Here is an 18,530-nt window from a genome sequence, read left to right as displayed (position 1 = left end):
CTGCCCTTTGGGCAGGGGGCTGGACTCGATGATCTCCCGAGGTCCCTTCCAGCCCTAATGTCTATGAAATCTATGAAATCTATGAAATTCTCTCTCATCCTCCTCAACCAGGTAGTTCTCATGTTCTATTGCCTCCAACCCCTCCCAAACCAACTCTCTCTCCTAATTTGACATTTTCTCTGTTTATCTCTGTTTCCTTGGTGACTTCACCTACTTATAGTGACATCCGACTGAGCCTATTTAACTTCCTACTTGCCTGTTCTCATTGACTCAGTAAATCTTCAGTCCAGAAGAAGCTACCCTACTCATATTTTGGGCTTGTAATCATTGCACGCATGTCCTTCTCCTGTCTCTCAGCACATACACTTCGCACTTCAGCATCTTCATAACCAGCCACCTGTCCCTTCCATTCAGACTTTGTATTATCTCCTGCCGATCAATATCTATTTGTCACTCTTGATCTCCTCGGTGACACCCTTGGTTGGGGATCCTCTAGGATGCACAGAGACTAAAATGGTGTTAGAATAAAGCAGTCCCAGGACCAGGGGTATGTAAAGATGCCATAAGGCTAATTTTCTCCAAAGAACAGTTTTAAAGCCTGTCATTTTTATGCTTCTTTAATTTGATAATGCCCCTCATTCTTCAAGATAGAGGACGTACCTGGCTAATGAACTTCACTGGAATCAAGAGCTGAGGTGTAGCAGCTTTATCCCTAAAGCAGCATGAAAAGAATCCCTGAAATACTAGAAGACTCACTCTAGATTTCTTAAAAATATATGACTAGCAACTATAGGAAAGAGTGCTCTGCAACAATAAAGATGCTACATGTTCTACAGAAATCTCTGCGAGAATAGTCTTAGGTCTCAGGTTCTCCACACAGATAAAAGGCAGATAAGTTATAATGTGACAGCTAACTGCTATATAAGCATTTATCTATCTTGATACATCAAGTGACATTAGGGGTTCTTGGCCCATTTCTCACCCCCCTCACCTCCCCCAGGAAAAATGGCAATACACTGCCACTGGCTTCCACCTGCAAGAGTCTGCTGGGTCAAAATTAAAAACTGGTTTCTTCAATACAAATCACAGAAGTCCCTCTGGACTATGTAAAATCCCAAAGTCCCCTTGAAGTATCACTTCATCACCTAAATGCATTGCCTACTTTTGCAAGGCAAATCTTCTATTCTGTTTGTTAAGTAGAGCTCTGCTTGGCAATAAAGTACCAGAGTCCCTACACTAGCTAAGACACTAACAGCATCTAGAAGATTCACACCGGAACAAGCTGGCTGCATTCTTGTCCTGTTACACTCTAAGATAAGCATCCTTTTCAAATTAACATTTTCTGCTTCAAAGAACTCTGGTTTTGATTTTTTTTCCCTTTTATACAATTTCTCTTGTTTTTTACCTGCAGGTAATTACACCTTCTGTGTTTTACATTCAAAGTCTGCTTGTTATAACTCCTAAGCATTTTCTAGTACAAACTGACTTGGTAACTTTTTTTTCTTTGCCTACAATAAAAAAAATCTTTAGGCTGTGCAATTTCAGTATCTCATTTCTGCAGTGTGGGCATGAGCCTAACCATGCCTTCTGTCTTCTTACTCAGTGTATCTAGCAATTAGCTTTTCTGAAATAGTGAAAAACATCAACGTTTGTAGCTAAGTCTGTTCTTGCCTGCATTCACATGTAGGATACTATACCCAGTTTATATTAGCAGTATTATTAGTGGTGGCATCATGGAATACAAATATTGCTATTAACCAAAACAATATCCAGCATGCTCCTAGAGCTAAAAATCAGCAACTGTACAAATAAACAACCATGGTCCACTGAAATCACAGTTGCCAGTTACAGCTCCAGGTATTTATGATGATATCATTCCTGCTCTGTCTATTAGGCTATTCTTGGAAATCAGTAGTTTTACATGCAGAACGCTGCTGCCGATCTCTGGCTCACAGTACAAATAATCAAGACAGACGAAGGATAAAAGGAGAGAGGCACAGGTCATGCAACAGGTCGCTGGCAGAACTAGGAATAGAAACCAGGTCTCCCGAGTCCCAGTGCCCTTTCCACCAAAACACACTATTCATTTCTTTTAGAAAATACTGTTTGTAGACTTTCTGCAGCCCAACTTCATGGAATTTTGCTCCATTCCTCACCCTGCTGCACTCACATATCCATCACCAACCTCTTTCCCAGCCTTCATCTTAAAACAAATCTCAGTTCTGTAGACTCAAGGACTATATTTTAATCTGTTGCTTGTGTTACCTCCAACAGACTATATAAAGATACCTCTATTTCATTTAAAATCACTATTTAAAATCTGACTTGGAAACAGCTTCTCTCTCCAGCTTTGCTTCTATTCCCACCCAGTTTGATTTTTTTTTAAAACATTTTAACTTACTGAACTCTATTTAAGCATTTTGGATAATAAGCATGAAAGAGAGAAGAAACCTTAAGAAACCTTATACATTATAGCAAGCTGGCAATTTGCAAGGAGAAATTTTAAAATGTTATGACTTCTGGCAGAGTTGACAACCAAACTTTACTAGCCTTATGCCTCCAGTGAAAAATCTCTGAAACAACTTTTCAGTCACTCTGGGTCACTGTGACAGGATTGGACCCCTGGGGGGGCCATGACTGCTCCTGGTGACCACGTGGCTCCTGCCCTGCTCCGGCTCCTTGGGTACCTCCCTTTTCTCTTGCCTGCCACACTATGATGTAATTAATTGATTTGTAAAAAGGAAGGCTGCCCTAGGGTCCCTGAGTGAGCCCTTCTCAGCAGGCAGGTCCCTCCTGGACCCCGCTGGCCCATTTCTGCCCTCAAGCACTAAGTGGCCTATCTGTACTCCCAGGACACCTGCTGCCTTCAGGACTATTTGTGGCCTCCTGCCCCTGCAGCCATGCCCATACTTCATGACTATTACCACTTATCCTTCAGTGGGGCACCTTGCTCCCAAGACAATGTCAGGCCTCCTCAGGCCCACATGACCTTGTTGAGGACTCTGCTTTCCCAGCTTCCACCCCTTTTCTTTAGCTGAGCCCCTTAGCCTAGACCCACTGCACTGGGCATGAACTTGTGGGCTCCAGCCTATTTAGTCTCTCTCAGGCTCTGGGCCCCTCTTGGGCTTTTGACCCCTGGTCCTGGTTGCTGCCCTTCTCAGGCTCTGGTTGAGACCAGCTCTATCACTTCTTCCACTTGGGCTTTTGGCCCTCTTGACCTCTCCCTTCATGTGTCATAAACCCAGCCCCTGGCAAGGCTCAAAACACCATTTGCCACTTGGGCACCCCTGTGGCTTAAACCTTGGTATGCTCTCTAGCACTCCTCAGGCGCCCCAGTGTGGCTTTCCATTACCCCTTATAGCCATATCTAGTCCACCGGTGTCAACTTTTAACAAGAAAAACAACATGCAGTCACTTATCAAAACCTTCCCTACAACTTGGGGTTAACAACTATTTATCCAGCCATCCTCCTGCAAGCTCTCACTTCCCTGTCTCCAGGGCATTTAGTGCCTGCCCGGGTCTCTCCGGCAGCTCCTCCCAGCTGAGACCTCCATCCCCTGTAGAGCACCAGCCCTCCTTTCCTCTCTCCAGGAGCTGGTTTTTAAACTCCTCCGAGCATGGCTCCTCCTGGGTCAGGTGACTCTCTCCAAACCCGACACAGCAGTCCCCATCTAATTCTAATGAAAAGTTTATACCTGCTACTCTAGCTGCCATGGCAGGATTCTGCCCCATCATCCTTTTGCTGGGTAACTAGCCCAGCAATAGGCACTTCCAACTTGTGGGCCCTTGGCTGCCTACTCCACTACAGCCCGCCCAGAAGGATCAGTCTCAACCCCTCTGGACACTTCCCTGTGGCTGCTTCTCTCTTAAAGTAATGGAAGCGTCTGGCTCCATGTTACAGTCACACACTAATGTAATCACTGGCAGCAATGGGAAAGGCAGGCCCGGTCACATTTGAGGAACATAGAGTGCAAGGGGCTTTGTGAGTCTTCAAATCCAATCCCCTGCATTCACAGTCAGTCACTAACCTGAGATGTACCCATAATTAAAAACCACTTCAAACCCACTTCAAAGAGCACTATGCTGCATTCCACCATTACCAAAAGTCAAATGGTACTAACTTGCAATGGATACATTTTAAAATGGAAATTAGAATAATATTTCTTATTGAATTAGCAGCAAAATGGTTGAACCAAGAAACCCGAATTGCTTAAGATTGAACTGAAGCTTATGGGAAGGATGCCATGACAGGCAGTTCTAATGGGGTTTATATGGAATCATGTATTCATGGTTCCCAGGCTGGAATAATAAAAGTAGCCGTTATGGTGTGGAAGGTGTCTGGTAATGCCATACCTTAGGGTTTTTGCAGATTGTCAGTTGGAACCAGGAAGGAATGCTTTTTGTTCATGAACGCTCAAGTATTGTGATACTGGCAACAGCTAAGGCTTGGGTATTTTGACTGGGATGAGCTGATGCTTAGAAGACCGAAAGATTTGTGGCTGAGGGGTCTCACTGATCTGCTAAATATGGGCCAGAAAGGTATTTTTCTTTCTAGGTAAGATTGGCACGGACTATGGTTTTGGTTTGTGTGCCCTTTTTTTGTTCATGGGGTATGGCCATTCCTAAAGTCTTCTGAGTGTATATTAACTAATTATTTCCATGTTGTCCCGTGGACAGTTCACAGTCATCCTATGATCAACATGCCCAAATCCTTCTCTTCCTCAGTTTTTTTTAGTCTGTGAACCCCATTGTCTAGCAAAAGGCCTTGTATGGCTCTGCAGTTTGTACTATTAAGCTTCATTATATTTCTAATGGTCCATTCCACAGAATAAATTCAGTCTTCTCCCATACTGACATTGCCCCCATCTTGGTGTAGTCTGAAGATTTCATGAGGACGCTTCTAGTTCCAGTACAAAGGGCACTGATGAAAATGTTAAAGGATGAATCCAAAGTCCGGTTCCTGAGAAGCACAAATGATGGTCCAGTCCCCAGTCAGATAACTCAGCTTTCACCAACTCCCTATCTACATTACTAATGTGTAATTGATACTCATCACCTCTAGTTTGGCCAATATTTTCTCATGAGGGACAGCATAATTTTTTTTGCTTAAATCTAAATAAATTAAGTCCCCCATGCAAGAAATCTGACATATTACCATAGGAGGGTCTTAAATTAGTTTGATATCAGCATCCACTGATAGAAAATAGAAGAAAATGCAACATTAGTTTATTTCCTTCCATATATTTATCTACTCTTTTCTTCAACAGGAAGTAAGCTATTAGAACAGGAACTGAAGTCAAACTAACAGGCTGGTAATTGTCTGGCTAACTCTTCCCTTCCTTACATCTGCTGTTTTCCAATCACAGAATACTACCTCCAGAAGTTGACAGATTCAGTGAAAATCTATGCTAGAAGAGTTACTCTCTCATATGCCAGTTTTTTCAATATTCTAGGACGGAGGTTATCTAGGCCCCCAGATTTTGGATCAACAAGAAGTCTAATTTTTGTTTCCACCTCAAATATGATTATATCTATATTAATGTCCCCACTGCCATGTGGTGCACCATCAGTGTCCCCAGTTACCTCTTCCAGCTTATAAGAGACTAAGGCAAAAGTATTTGTTCAGTATTCAATACTGCCCTGAGCCGGGCCTAGGTGCCCTCGATTCCCCCTCACCTCTATTATATAGAAACGCCACATCTTCCCTCATGGTTCTCTTTTTCACTTATATGACCAAAGAAGCTTTGGCTATTAGCCTTCATATTCTTCACAAAGCCAAACTCAACTAAGTCTGGCCTTTTTTATTTATCTTATTCCTGTATTCTCTGACCATAGAAAGATAGTCCTCCTTATCAAGTACACCCATTTTCCACTGCTTATAGATCTGCTTATACAGAATGGCCTGTTTCTAGTTCTTGTTCATCCATGCAGGTCTTTAGCTTTTCCCTACCAATCTTTTCCTCTTGCATGCTCCAGACAGTACATGTACTTTTGACTTGAAATAAATCCAGGCCACTTCCACATCCAAGTCTCTTGGCTTTTGAACCTAGTCTCTCTCCTTACCCAATCCTCTTAGTCTATACTACGCTTAATGTAAAGCTGCATTTACCTTTTGAGAATCTACTACTGTCCCTGTAATTGGGTTTTAGGTATAGACATGAGTAGCTTCCGTCATAGTGTTGGGAATTGTGCATTTCTTTTTCTTTTTTTTTAAATCACCTTCTGGAGGGATCCTGTAGGTCTCCCATTGTCCCAAATTTTTATTCCTCTGCAGAAAGTTTTTCCTGCATGGAAAAAAGTATGGGTACTGCTACTGCAGCAGAAGTAGTGAGACTGTCTTCTCTCAGGTCAGGGGAGTAGCACTGTTTGCCCTTGTTCAAGAATGGATTGTGAGCAGAGCTAAAGGAAAGATGCCATCAAGTCAGGCCCAAGTCCATTTCTAGAAGAGTAGGGACTGTGAAAAAGGTCATGGGAAACCTGAAAAGTTTTCGACAAACCTAGGCAAAATGATACAGAAAGAAAGTGGGTATGAATAGGGAATAGGATTCCTAAATTATGCCTTTCAGGTCCTGGGAGCCCAGAACTATCCATAGGAAATAACTTTATAATAGTACTGATTCAAGTTCAAATAAATCCAGGCACTTGTCTAATTTCTGCAGTTCTGTCTGGTTTATAAATCATTTTTAACCAAAAATGAGTGATCCATCTCAGTTTTCCTCAACCCAAATACTACTTCTGGTACTTCATTCTCTCTATTGTTACTAGCTGTGGCTCCATTCATCAGTCTATGACACGTCTCAACCTCATTTTTCTCTTTGTACTAGCATCAAAGTCCTCTGACAACATGATGGGAGTGCTATAGCCAGGCAGACTATGTGAGGAGTTCTCCCTGTAGTTGCAATAACACTGAATTAATAGCTTTATACTGAAATAAGTGGAAACTACGTCTCCAAATCTACAAGCATTGAGGCCTCATCAGAATCCAGCCCCAGCATCCTACAGCGCTTGTCAGTTGTTCTATTTCAGTTCATTCTATTTGACACTTTCAGCTTGAAAATTATCATAGAGATGGAAATGTTGGGTAAACATAGGTAGATTTCCCTGAACATTTACTCTGACAGACTTTTTGAAAAGTTCTCTGTAAATAAACAATTATTCTCATTCCAAGGCTGAATTTTACTGCAAGGAATTAAAAAAGTTTCTTTCTTCTGCTGCTATTTTGTTTCGCAGTGAATGCCAGTTAAGAAAGAATAAAACAGAGCTGCCAATTGTCATTCATTAGTGAACAGAGAGATTTGCATGTTTTAAGATTCATAATCCTATTTTTGGATAATAGGATGAAGCAAAGATTTCAATACACTACTCAAAACTCACAGGATTTCCTATGATTTTAAACACTGACATGTCTGGCCACTTTGTTTACCAAAAACTGAATGGCTAATATATAAAAAGGTATTTGACAAGAGAAGAATTAATGAATAATTGCACTGAAGTCTCTTCTAAATATATTAAATTCTTTAATCACCTGGCCACATTTTAAAAATCTAAAATTGTTACTATCAGATAACTGTCAGAGAGTCATGTTAGCAACTCATACAACTAGCAACTTCACTCACTGTAAAATATAATTTCATCATGGGAATGAAATTATAAAGCTGCTTGTACAGATTAACTAGAACACATGAAGTATACATTTCCTTTTCTAAGCTTTTTGTTTTATACCTGAAATACTTGACTTAATTCATGAGCCTTGAACACTAACACAATTCACTTTCTCACTCAATAATAATGGCAAACAATGTTGCTAAGTAAAAATACTGTTACTAGTTCTTTTGGGATAGACCCACTAACCATTGTCTTCACTGCCTGAAGAGTAAAACAGATCTAGAAATCATATTTTAAGCATAATGATTGGTCTCATTCAATATACTAAAAATAATGTCAAGGACACAGCAAATTTTGCTCATTATTCTAGGGGGATTAACAGAGTTTCTTTACAGACACTCCCCACAGAATATACTATGATTATTTGTAATTTCTACATAGTTGATTCTCTTGACTTCAGTTGGAAAGCTCAGAATAGTTTGTTTTATGCCGCTGCCTAGTCACACTGAATAACTATCTGTATGACAAAGAGGTGACGGTATTAAACTTGCACTATTTTGCAGTAAAAATAAGTTAGTAAGAGGGATGCCCTATTTTCACATCTGGTCCAAATAAAAGATAAAGACTGTAGGAAGTTTACAGTCAAGAGCAAGAAAAACAGAAGGTACAAAATTAGTTTCATAGTATTTGAATATTATAACCACTGCTAGTTTGTCATCATATTCCTTAACAGTTTTCAGATCCTATACTTATAAGTTTCAACTATTCTCTATCACATCTTGGAAAATGTTTTTGTATATTATACAGAATACCACACAAACCAGAATGTGATAGGAGGTGGTTGTTGAGATTTGCCACATAATAAAGGTCAATAAGTCAAAAACAACTTTATCCATTAATTCCCAATGAACAATTAAGTTGCCTTTCAGAGTATAACCACATTTCTTCTCATACAGTTATTTTTAACCTTTGCTGCTGGACAATAATTATGAGCATGGTAACTCTACCAGTGATGGTGTGACTCAGAACATAAATCTGAAGCTTTTACTGACTGTTTTGCAAAATCTTTCACGGGACAGGTCACACAAGTGACTTTGAGTTACGGCTTTTTCCTGCAGTCCATGCCTAATTGATTTTAACAAATGCATGCTTGAATGTAATGAAGGTGACAACAGCTCCACTACTGTAGTTAAAGCTATTGGTAGCCCAACTACCATAAAGGGTTTGTCAAGGGAGTATATAAAGATAGGCAGAAGGAACAATTGCCCCACGCTGCCATTTGCACTTTCCCAACAGGGTGCCCTATGGAGATAGGAAAGTGTTACCTCAAGGTTGGATGCACAACTATAAAAACTACCTGTACCCCAGGATGTATATTTCTTAAGTGTCTTCTGTATCAGAAATAGAGAACGCACTCTGTCAAACCATACAGCAGATGGATAGCAATAATTGTCTAAACATGACCCTCACTTACAATATAGAAAATGTACTCAGGCTTGCAAGACTGTGGGCCCCTGGAAATATTCTAATCATGAATGCAGGCAACGTGATCATATTTCATGCCCCTAAGGAGAGGTTCAAAATACATACAGACCATGTTTATGACTAGCAGTGCTCTCTCAGCCCTCGCAACAAACACAGAACCTTACCTTAGTTTGTAAACTTTTGTGGACATAGACCATCTTTTCTGTAACCTCTGTGTCCATAAAGTTTCTAATAAAATGAAACCCTGCACTACCAAAATACAAAAAAGGTGTTTACTTCCTTCACAAGGGAAAAAATGCTCCATTTGGGGTTGGAAAGAGTTTTATGTAGGCCAGCCAAGGTATGGCTCTTGATAAGAACATAAAGTAACAAGTAAAGCTCCTTGTAATGGAGAACTCCAACCCTATTAACTTCAATCAGAGGGGGAACAGGAAGTTTGTGCCTGAAAGTGCCAATGGCTATAACAGCCAGGCCCAGCAACAACACAGACCCCAAGGCTGGTGCCTGTTAAGAACCTGGGGAGGGTGCAAGGCAAGAACAGCTAAACTTTGTCAGATCAAGTAGAAGCAGGTGAGCTAAACTAAAGCAGAAAGTAGGGGTGGGGAGAGCCAGCTGACAGGAAGGGGTTAAGCTTTGGGGCACATAAAACCAGGGCCTCAGAGCTAGCAGGTGAGTTTGAGCTTGCAGGCAAGAGGGAGAGATCTCCTGATGGAGGGCTGCAGGAGATGGACTGGCTGATGCCTAACTAGGGCTGCAAGCGGAAAACCAAGGGAAGCTTAGCATGTGTGATGAGGCAACGAGCCCAAGTGGGGTGACATTTGGTTGGAAAGTGGTTTTTTATGTTTATGTTTTGACAATGCTTAAAACAGGAGGACCAGGCTGTGGCTGCAGAGGCAGAAGCAGCCACAGGCAGGGTACCTGAGCAGCATTCTCTATTACTGGGGCTGAGACCCAGGAAGCTAGGGTCCAAGGCAGTTGGCCTGGGCTGAAGCCCAGCAGGGAGAAGCCCAGACAACTGTTTTGTGGCCCGGTGTTGACTTGGACATAGAGGTCTGCTATTAAAAGGACCACTGAGAGTCATCTGCGAGGCATGAGCATGACTATGGGAACAGCGGAGGTCACAGTTCTAGCCATGAAGGCAACTAAGGCCCTCTTAAAGAGGGAGTACATCCATGGGGTGAGAAAGTAAGAGATAAAAGGCCCCAGGCAGTAGGCCACTCTGGCTTTCATACGTAGCCTCCCCTTTATATATTTAACATTAAGTCATGGCAGACAAGAGATAGGAGGTAGAGGAGGTCAGAGAACAGACAGGCCAGTCCGGCCACTAGGGATGCCAGATTCCAGGGAGGGCAAGACCCTTAACACTGAGTATCCTAACACCACATTATCAAAAGGAAAACTGGAGCATTTCTATGCCACCATTCAGCTGTCTCACAGCCATCAGCAGGAAGGGTAGACAAACCCTACTTCATGAGTTCAGAACAAAGTGGCATGTAGTAGCATCGGCCCTCAGTCGCATCCTTCTTCCACAAGGGATGCACTCCTGGCCATGGCATCCAAGCCACAGTTAACACAGGACGTGGTTTTTGTGCTGATCTTGGAGAAAAACCTTAGTCTTGTTCTCCTGTGCAGATGCCTCTGACAAAAGACTGATTTTTAACCTGCTGAGGTTTGGGTTTTTTTCCATCTTCTCATATACAAGTCGTTCCAGGGCTAAATGCACCAATGTTCCCCTTCTTCCCCCTCTACTTTCTCCCCCAAGGATGGAATTTCCCTGTTGCTCTTACAGGTGTCACCGTAGGAGTGAATTTCATCACAGTAGGTTCTTAAAATCCCCTTCCAGGCTAATCTATTCAGAAATAGTCTTTCAATCTGCAGAGTATTTTAGTATGTTCACCTGAAGTCCCAAAAAGGCCAAGAAATCCTGAAGAAAGAAGAGAAAATGTTTTTCCTGTGTTTTCACCCATTAAGTTTCCAGAGAAACAGGTACCAGATTTATTCTTTGAGAAAGCATCTACATCAAGTACTTTAGCAACCTACTTTGTAGTATGCTTGCAAACTTAGTGAAACACTGACGACTGCAAAACACTGTCAGCCTATCACATTTTTATAATTTTACTTAATATAGCTGCACTTGTGAGTCATAGCCATAATCTAAATCTAAATTTAAAACACATTAAAATTCACCTATGTCAACTTGACAGCTGGTTTTGCCAGTTTCAATTTGGATGAACTAGAATGGCTCAGTTTTGTCCCCAGACGCTGTCTCATACCCTTGTGATCATGTTAAACCTACTGAAAGAACACATATTATGTGCTAAGTTGCTAAAATGCTATAAAGCTGTCGTTAGGGGATTTTGCAGACACTCTGCAACATCTTATCATAAATTATTTATACACTTTAAAAAAATACAGAGGCTTTTGTTTGTCTTGTTGTTGTTGTTTTTACGTGAGAAATACCTGCTTTTGTCTCAATTAATCTCCCTTTAAGCCAAAGCTGTAGATGCCAGCATTGCATTGTTCTGTGACACCCTAAGCAAAGTCTAGAGAATTATTTGCTCTTCTTTCAGAACTTTTTGTTTTGTACAAACCATAATAAATTCCACCGGAGAATGAAGTGCGCAGAGAACCATTTACGTGGTAGAAGAGCAACACAAGTCTGAATACTTCTGGCACTGAGAAATATCATTAAATATCCCATAAATAGCATAAATGGATGAAAAAGCATTCACATTTTGATGGCTTACATTTATTTTGTACAAGACAAATTGCCCCTGGTGGTAATATTATATTGGAGTTTGCCACCAGAAGGAAAACTACTCTCCAGACTAGACTGTGGGAAACCACAGCAGGCTGAGGGCTGGCCAAGAAAGAATGCAGCTTCGGAAGAGTAGGCCAGGGAGAAAGCACTTGAGTTAATGCTGCAGCCCTTTTCCTGACAGGATCCTTCTATCTGCAAGTAGATAATACATGCAACTGTGTGGCATTTCATTTTAGAAGTGGCCCTCATTATTGGTATAATACATTATGTACATATAGACATGATAGAGGACGTTGTATATTAAATTACAGTATAGTGTTAATCACAAAACAGAAGTTTCATTTTTGGCAACTTTGATCTGAATAAAAATGGAATCAAATACAAATAGGAATTGTCTTTCCTTTTTTTTTCTGTGAAAACATGCAATTTACTAATTTCACTTAAAAAAAAAAAAAAAAAAAAAAAAAGACAAGAATGATCCATTACTGGTCCTACTACTGTAAATAACTGACAGAGTATCCAGCTTAAGGCTGCTATAGTTAATCTACTGTCTCAGTTTAGTCAGCAGGTGGGTTCTATCTGCTCCAACTAAAAAATGTATTTTAAAAAATACAGCTTCTTTGAGCGAAGTAGCAACTCTCCCCTCCAGGGACAAAAAGTAAGAATGCCACTAGCGAGTAACAACATTTTTAGTATTCCCATTACCTTGAGTTTTCTATATCTTTGAAACTTTAACTATTTTTAATTATATTCTACCAATTCAATGTTCTGTGGCTTATTTGATGGATTTAGTAAGTTGCTCCCACTGCTAATATTTCTAACCTTGCATATTTGCCCCTCCTTTAACTGCAAAATTGCTGTATTTATAATATTCATATTGTGATCATGCCCAAAAGCCATAACTGAAGCCCTGCTGTGTTGGACGCTATATAAACACAGAAAAAACAATCCATGCCAGAGGGCTATTGAAACAAAGCTTTTTCAAGTCTGAAGGAGGAAATTGCAGAACTAATATCTAAAATACTTTTGTTTTCTATTAACTTGAACTCAAAGGAAAAACTAGAATAAGTATAAATATTTGATCAACTGCAAATTGAATATTGATGATAGTTTTCCTCCAGGAAATAATTACAGTCTCCATAAACCCCTTCAATAACAAAATCTGATTTGATAAATTTGATGTTAATACGTTAAATAGTTGCCTAGGGGGTTATATGTTGTGTAGCATTAGACTGGTCCATCCTTTAATATTATGAAGTAGGTAACAACCCAAAATTATGACATGACTCCTATTCTGTAGGATTTTGAAACGTATACTAGAATCCTAGAGAAGTATGGCTGACAGGGATCTTGAGAGTCCATCGTCTAACCTCATCACAAAACTACACAGTCAACTGTGACACAAAACCCAAGACCTAACACTCTAACAAGTAAAGCAGGGGGACTACAGCACCCAATTACCTGTTGTTTCAAAGGTTGTTAAAATATCCTTGAGGCAGAAAGAGGGCCACGTCCCCCACTACAGAGGAAGGCAAAAAATGCCACAGTTTATATTAATCTGACCAGAAGGAAAAACTCCTTCCTGACCCCAACTATGGAAATTGGTCTGACCCAGAGCAGAGGACCCTCCTCTAAGCTAGGGATGTTGAAGGTTAAATGATTAAACAGGCTTAAAAAAATAAGTGATTAATCATTTAACCAATAAGTGTAGTGATAACCAGTTAGCTTACCAGTTATCCTTTAGTTCCAGGACAGCACAGCCTGGCAGGGAGTCAGGGAGGAAGGGAAGCTAAGCAGTGCCCCAGCAGGAATCAGAAGGAGGGAGGAAGGAGTGAGAAAGAAGGATGGAGGGATAGGGACCCTTACCTATAGCCTAAGAGGAAAACAGTGAGCAGCCTAATAATGACTCATCAATTAAGCAATTAGCTGGTCATTCACAGATACTCCCTCCCTCCCTAGGTCACCAGTGCTGCGTTGTCTGGCTTGCCTCCTCCAGCCCTCCACCTCGGTGAAAGGGCTCCGTGAGCTGGGAGCAGTTCCCAGCAGCACCTATGTCTGAGCTACTGTGTTATCAGTTAGTCATTTAAATAATATAATTAGAGGAGGTTGAATGAATATTTTTAAATACTATTTACATCCCTACCTCTAGCCAGGAAATTGTGGGTTTAAGTCCCAGCAGGAACATCGGCACACCCCAGTCAAAATCTCCAGCTCTAGCTGCAGCCAATGTCCAATGCTTCCAAGAAAAGCTTAAAAAAATAGATACAAAATAAATAAAAACCTGATATGTAGCAGCAAAGGATTAAAACAAAAATTTTAAATTCCTCCCAGCCCCATGCTACAGCCAAAGCTAAGAATCATGGGAAGTACCCAAAGCATAAAAGAACGTAGGCATAGCTACACCTAGATCACCTCTGATGCTTTACAGCATTTTAGCAACTTTAGCAAGCTCTTCTTGGACACCTCCAGTGATGGAAAGTCCCTAGACCAGGGGTTGCTAACCCCTGGGCCATGGCCTGGTGCCAGGCCACAAAGGATCAGCTGCTGGTCTGCAGGATGGTCGGCTGCCAGACTGGAAATGACCACAGACCAGCAAACCACGGCCCCGCAGAGCCAGGTAGAGAGGCTGCGACTCCTCCCGCAGGGCCCAGGGCAGCAGTTTGCCCCCGGGGGGTGCCACTAGCCTTACCTACGTTCCGACCAGAAATTCCATCCACGGGGCTCTGCAGTTCGCTGGACTGCAGCCACTTCCAGTCCACAGTTTGCTAGGCCACAGCCGCTTCCAGTCCACAGTGTGCTGGGCCGCAGCTGCTTCCGGTTCACAGTTTGCCGGGCTGTGGCATAAAAAGGTTGGGAAACGCTGACCTAGACAGTCTTTTACACTGTTGTAACAGTAAGGAAGTTTTTCCTGATATCTAAACCTCCTTTGTTGCAGTTTCAAGCCATTAGTCCATTTCCTGCTCTCTGCACCAAGAGAGAGAAGGTGTTTTCCCTTTTTTTTTGTGGCAGCCCTTCAGGCCCCCTCATTTGAAAACTATCATGTCCCCTCTTAAGAATCTATATAGTTCTAAAGAAAGGAGAGAATCTTAAATGTCAATAACCCTCCAGTCAACTACACTACTGCTTTCAATGTCTGTTTTCCTACAGCATAATAAAGAACATTTTATTAAAGCATTCTTCTGGTAGAAGCTTTGGTTTAAAGTGTTTTGGTAAATCAGGGCTTATGGGGATTACTGTTTTTCAGATATACCTCTTATTTAGAATGGTTTAAAATGCTTACTGAACCTTCATGTTGATCTTCATTAGGTATTTTCAGTACTGCAAATCCAGTTTTAATTTGTCTTCAGCAGCCAGAATCATTTACCTAGTAAAAATAAATAAGAAACAAATCTCTCAAGAATCTATTGAAATGTCACTAAATACGTCATTTATTTTGCAAGTCATCAGTGAGCTAAAAAATATATTTGCCAGGGACTGAAGAATAAAAGAAAAATATCTGTTTGAAAGATCACATATTTGACCTTGTTTTAGAGAATATACAATAAGGTTAGCAGCAGAGTCTGCAGCATATGGTACAGTTAATAGCTAAAGCACTACTGACATCTAGTGCTTAAACAGCATTTACTGTCAAGTTATTAAATTGATAATGGTACTTGGCATCAGCATTAATTCCTTTTAGTTTTAGATCACTGAAGCTATCATAGATAAGATAATACAATAGGGAGCCCTTGGTAGTCTGCCTTGATGACTGAACTTTCGTAAAATCAAGAGAGTCTGAAATCTTTGCACATAAAACATTGTATTAGGAAGCATTTTTGCAAATTTATAAAAAGCAGAATGTTTTCATGACTCCTGCTCACTTGCTTGTCTTGCTGTTGTTCCACAGTTGCTTTCTGCTGAGTGGTCTAAAAACCAGTAATTTAAACATTGCCAAATTATAGACTTCTACTCGTGGATCTTTTGCTATAGTCCTTTCACTGAACTGTTTCTAACAATTCCTTGTTGCACAATAGACTCCAATACAACTTTACAAAGATGCTCTCAAAGGGAACGCCAATAAAACTTTGATGAAAGAAACCCTTATAACTGTATTGAGGGACTATTTCTGGGATGATTAGCTAAAAAAGAAAAACTGTAGTCTAAGGAATATAAGAAGTAAGTTAGAAAGACTGATGAAATAATGCTACAGATTCAGTAGAAGTGGCAATAGATTAGACAAGGTCCATAAATTTTGAATAAAACAATTTTCAGTCAGAAAATACCATTTCATCAAAACTTCAGAGGTCTTTAGGAAAGGTGTTAGGTGTCAGTACAACCAGTAGCCTGGTGGCTATGGATCCAGCCTGCCTCAAAATTAAGCAGAGCACAGATTTCAGCTTGGGTCTCCCATTGCCCAGATTGGTGTGCTAGTCATTGGGCTGTAGAGTTGGTCCCTCTCTCTATTAAATAATTTATGCACAGTAGAAGCGATACAAACTTGTCTCCGCTATCCCAGGCAAGTGTCCTAACCACTAACCTGTTGATTATTTTAGATAAAGAGGGGTGGCTGTTTGTTCCTTTCTCCCATTCCTGATCAAAACAAAAGCAAATTTTTGAAAAGTTTTTTTTTTTTTCATAGAACTGAATAGTTCTCACTAGTCGCACTTTCAATACACATCAACTAGGTACAGAGTAAGGTCAAAGGTCAAGTAATGCAAGAGAGTGAGAGTCCAATCTCTTATTTTTAAAAATATAAAGAAACCTTGGCCCATAAGTGACATCAGTCTTACAGGATAGGTCCTGGGTGAAAAGAACAGGGGATGAAGGGTACTATGTTTTCTCACACATAAGCAGCCAAGTATATATTTTTCACTCTACTCTTTTTGCACCCAAAAGAAAAGATAAAAAAACACTGGACAAGCAAAGATAAAATCTCTCTGAGCCAGAAGAGCGCACTAGCTCACAAACGCTCTGCATAAAGGATGAATCACAAAACAGCAGCTACCTCAACTGCCCTTGCTGCAGACTGTTCTCCATCCTGCGTGTTACATAGCTACAGTAAGCAGAGAGAGGTAATTAGGCATGTTAGTCTATGTAACATGTCCAAATCCCAGGGGTGGCTGTGACACCCCCTGGTAGCTCTGCAGCTGTGCCCTGCTCTGTGTAGGGCACCTTCCAGTCTTGCCTTGATATTAATTTGTAATACATAGAGGTTTCACTAAGCCTCAGTCCCACTAGATCCTGACGGTCTCTGCCTGCACCCAGGCCCCTTGCTGGGCTTCACTGGTCCTTAGGCCCTTGGCGAGGCCGCTATAACCCACTGTGCCCGGGGAGGCACCCAAAGCCTTAAGAGCCAATTGTGTGGCTCCAAATCCTCCCCTTTATCATGCCCCGTGCCTTGTGGTGTTATAGAAATGTTCCCTCTGTGGGGCCTTGGACCCCTCAGCCTCTGCCCCTTTTAGTCTCACTAGGCCTTCTAGACTGGGCTCACTGGACCGGATCTGGCTTTGAGGCTCTAGCTCTGTTTGCCCTTCTGTCACCGGGCCCTGGTGCCTGGCCTCTGGCCTGTGTAGCTGCACCCTCTATGACTCCAGGCCCCTGGCCCCTGTATGGCTACACCCTCTCTCAGCTCAATAACTGCTTGGCCTTTGAGCCTGCCCCCAGCAGGGTTCAACGCAGTCGAGTACCCCTGGGCACTAATGAGGCCTCCATACCTCCCCTTCCAGCCTCATCCCAAACCACTGGTAGAAACAGTAACTTAAATCATAAACCCCTAGCTACATCAAACAATGAAGCAGCAGCCCTCTGTCCTTTTAAAAGGGCATACCTTTACCCCTAAAATGGCATGCCTCCTAGCTAGGGTACCTTGCAAGTTCCCTGAGCCCCCTTGTTCCTGTAGGCAGCAAAACCGTCAGCCCAGCATCCCTGGGTGGCTCCCCTAGGCAGGAGCTCCTTCCCCTGTAGCAGTCAGGAAAAGACTCCCCTGCCAGCCCCAGCCCTGGGCTTATACGCTCGCAGGGCCCTGCCTACACTGACCACTTGCAGCTGTCTGCTGACTGCTTCATTTTGCCTTGTTTCCTGCCCTGGCAACTGGCAGCTGCTGTACCCTGCCTGCCCTGCAGTGCTCCCTGGCTGCGCTGCCTTTATTGTAAAGTAACAGGGGAGCCCAGGGCTCTCTGTTACAATCTAAAGCCAAGCAGAAGGCAAAGTAGAGATGCAACTTAGCGACTATAAAAAATAAATAAATAAAATCAGTTACTAGTCTTAAATAAAGTCTGCAGTTCCCTATCTTCTTACTTATTTATTAGCTTGAATAAGACATTCCTGTGGCAACCTAGTACATAAAGGAATACTGTAGAAGCTGAAGTAACTGTTACCATCAAAAGTTAAATGGACAAGGTTTTTCCAGTACCACTATATATGAAGTACACCACCATTATGTTGACTGTAATAGCCATAAACACGAGAGATCTCAAGTACAAAAAATCAGGAAATGTCCAGAAGAATACCACCAGGACACATACCTTTTACTTGCATAGCAATCTTCAGATTCAGTTGCCTGTCTATAGCAATCACTGTTCCCCCATATACACCATCAACAAGGTTCTCCATTTATTTTTATTTGAGTCCATAATCCAGTAAGTCTTGTGCCCTGTTTCCAAGATCCATCGATAGACTTGGACTTGGGGATAAAGTCTGT

At 41.6% G+C, this 18,530-nt stretch overlaps 1 long non-coding RNA gene across 2 annotated transcripts; it reads right to left on the bottom strand.

Moving 5' to 3' along the window:
* Positions 1-8,511: 8,511 nt before the first annotated feature.
* Positions 8,512-15,295, bottom strand: LOC109312521. Of its 2 annotated transcripts, none has more exons than XR_002101833.1 (4): positions 15,137-15,295; positions 13,995-14,100; positions 11,838-12,043; positions 8,512-11,014 (listed from the first exon to the last, which is right to left on the bottom strand). It is a non-coding gene; the product is annotated as an uncharacterized LOC109312521 (long non-coding RNA). The 2 variants fall into 2 exon arrangements; XR_002101832.1 differs by lacking the exon at positions 15,137-15,295 and adding an exon at positions 14,541-14,581.
* Positions 15,296-18,530: the final 3,235 nt, after the last annotated feature.

Source organism: Crocodylus porosus, unplaced genomic scaffold, assembly GCF_001723895.1.
Source record: "Crocodylus porosus isolate Cpor-Errol unplaced genomic scaffold, CroPor_comp1, whole genome shotgun sequence".
NCBI classification, from domain to species: Eukaryota; Metazoa; Chordata; order Crocodylia; family Crocodylidae; genus Crocodylus; species Crocodylus porosus.
Note: the sequence above shows the minus strand (reverse complement) of the source record. Positions and strands in the feature narration are given on the sequence as shown.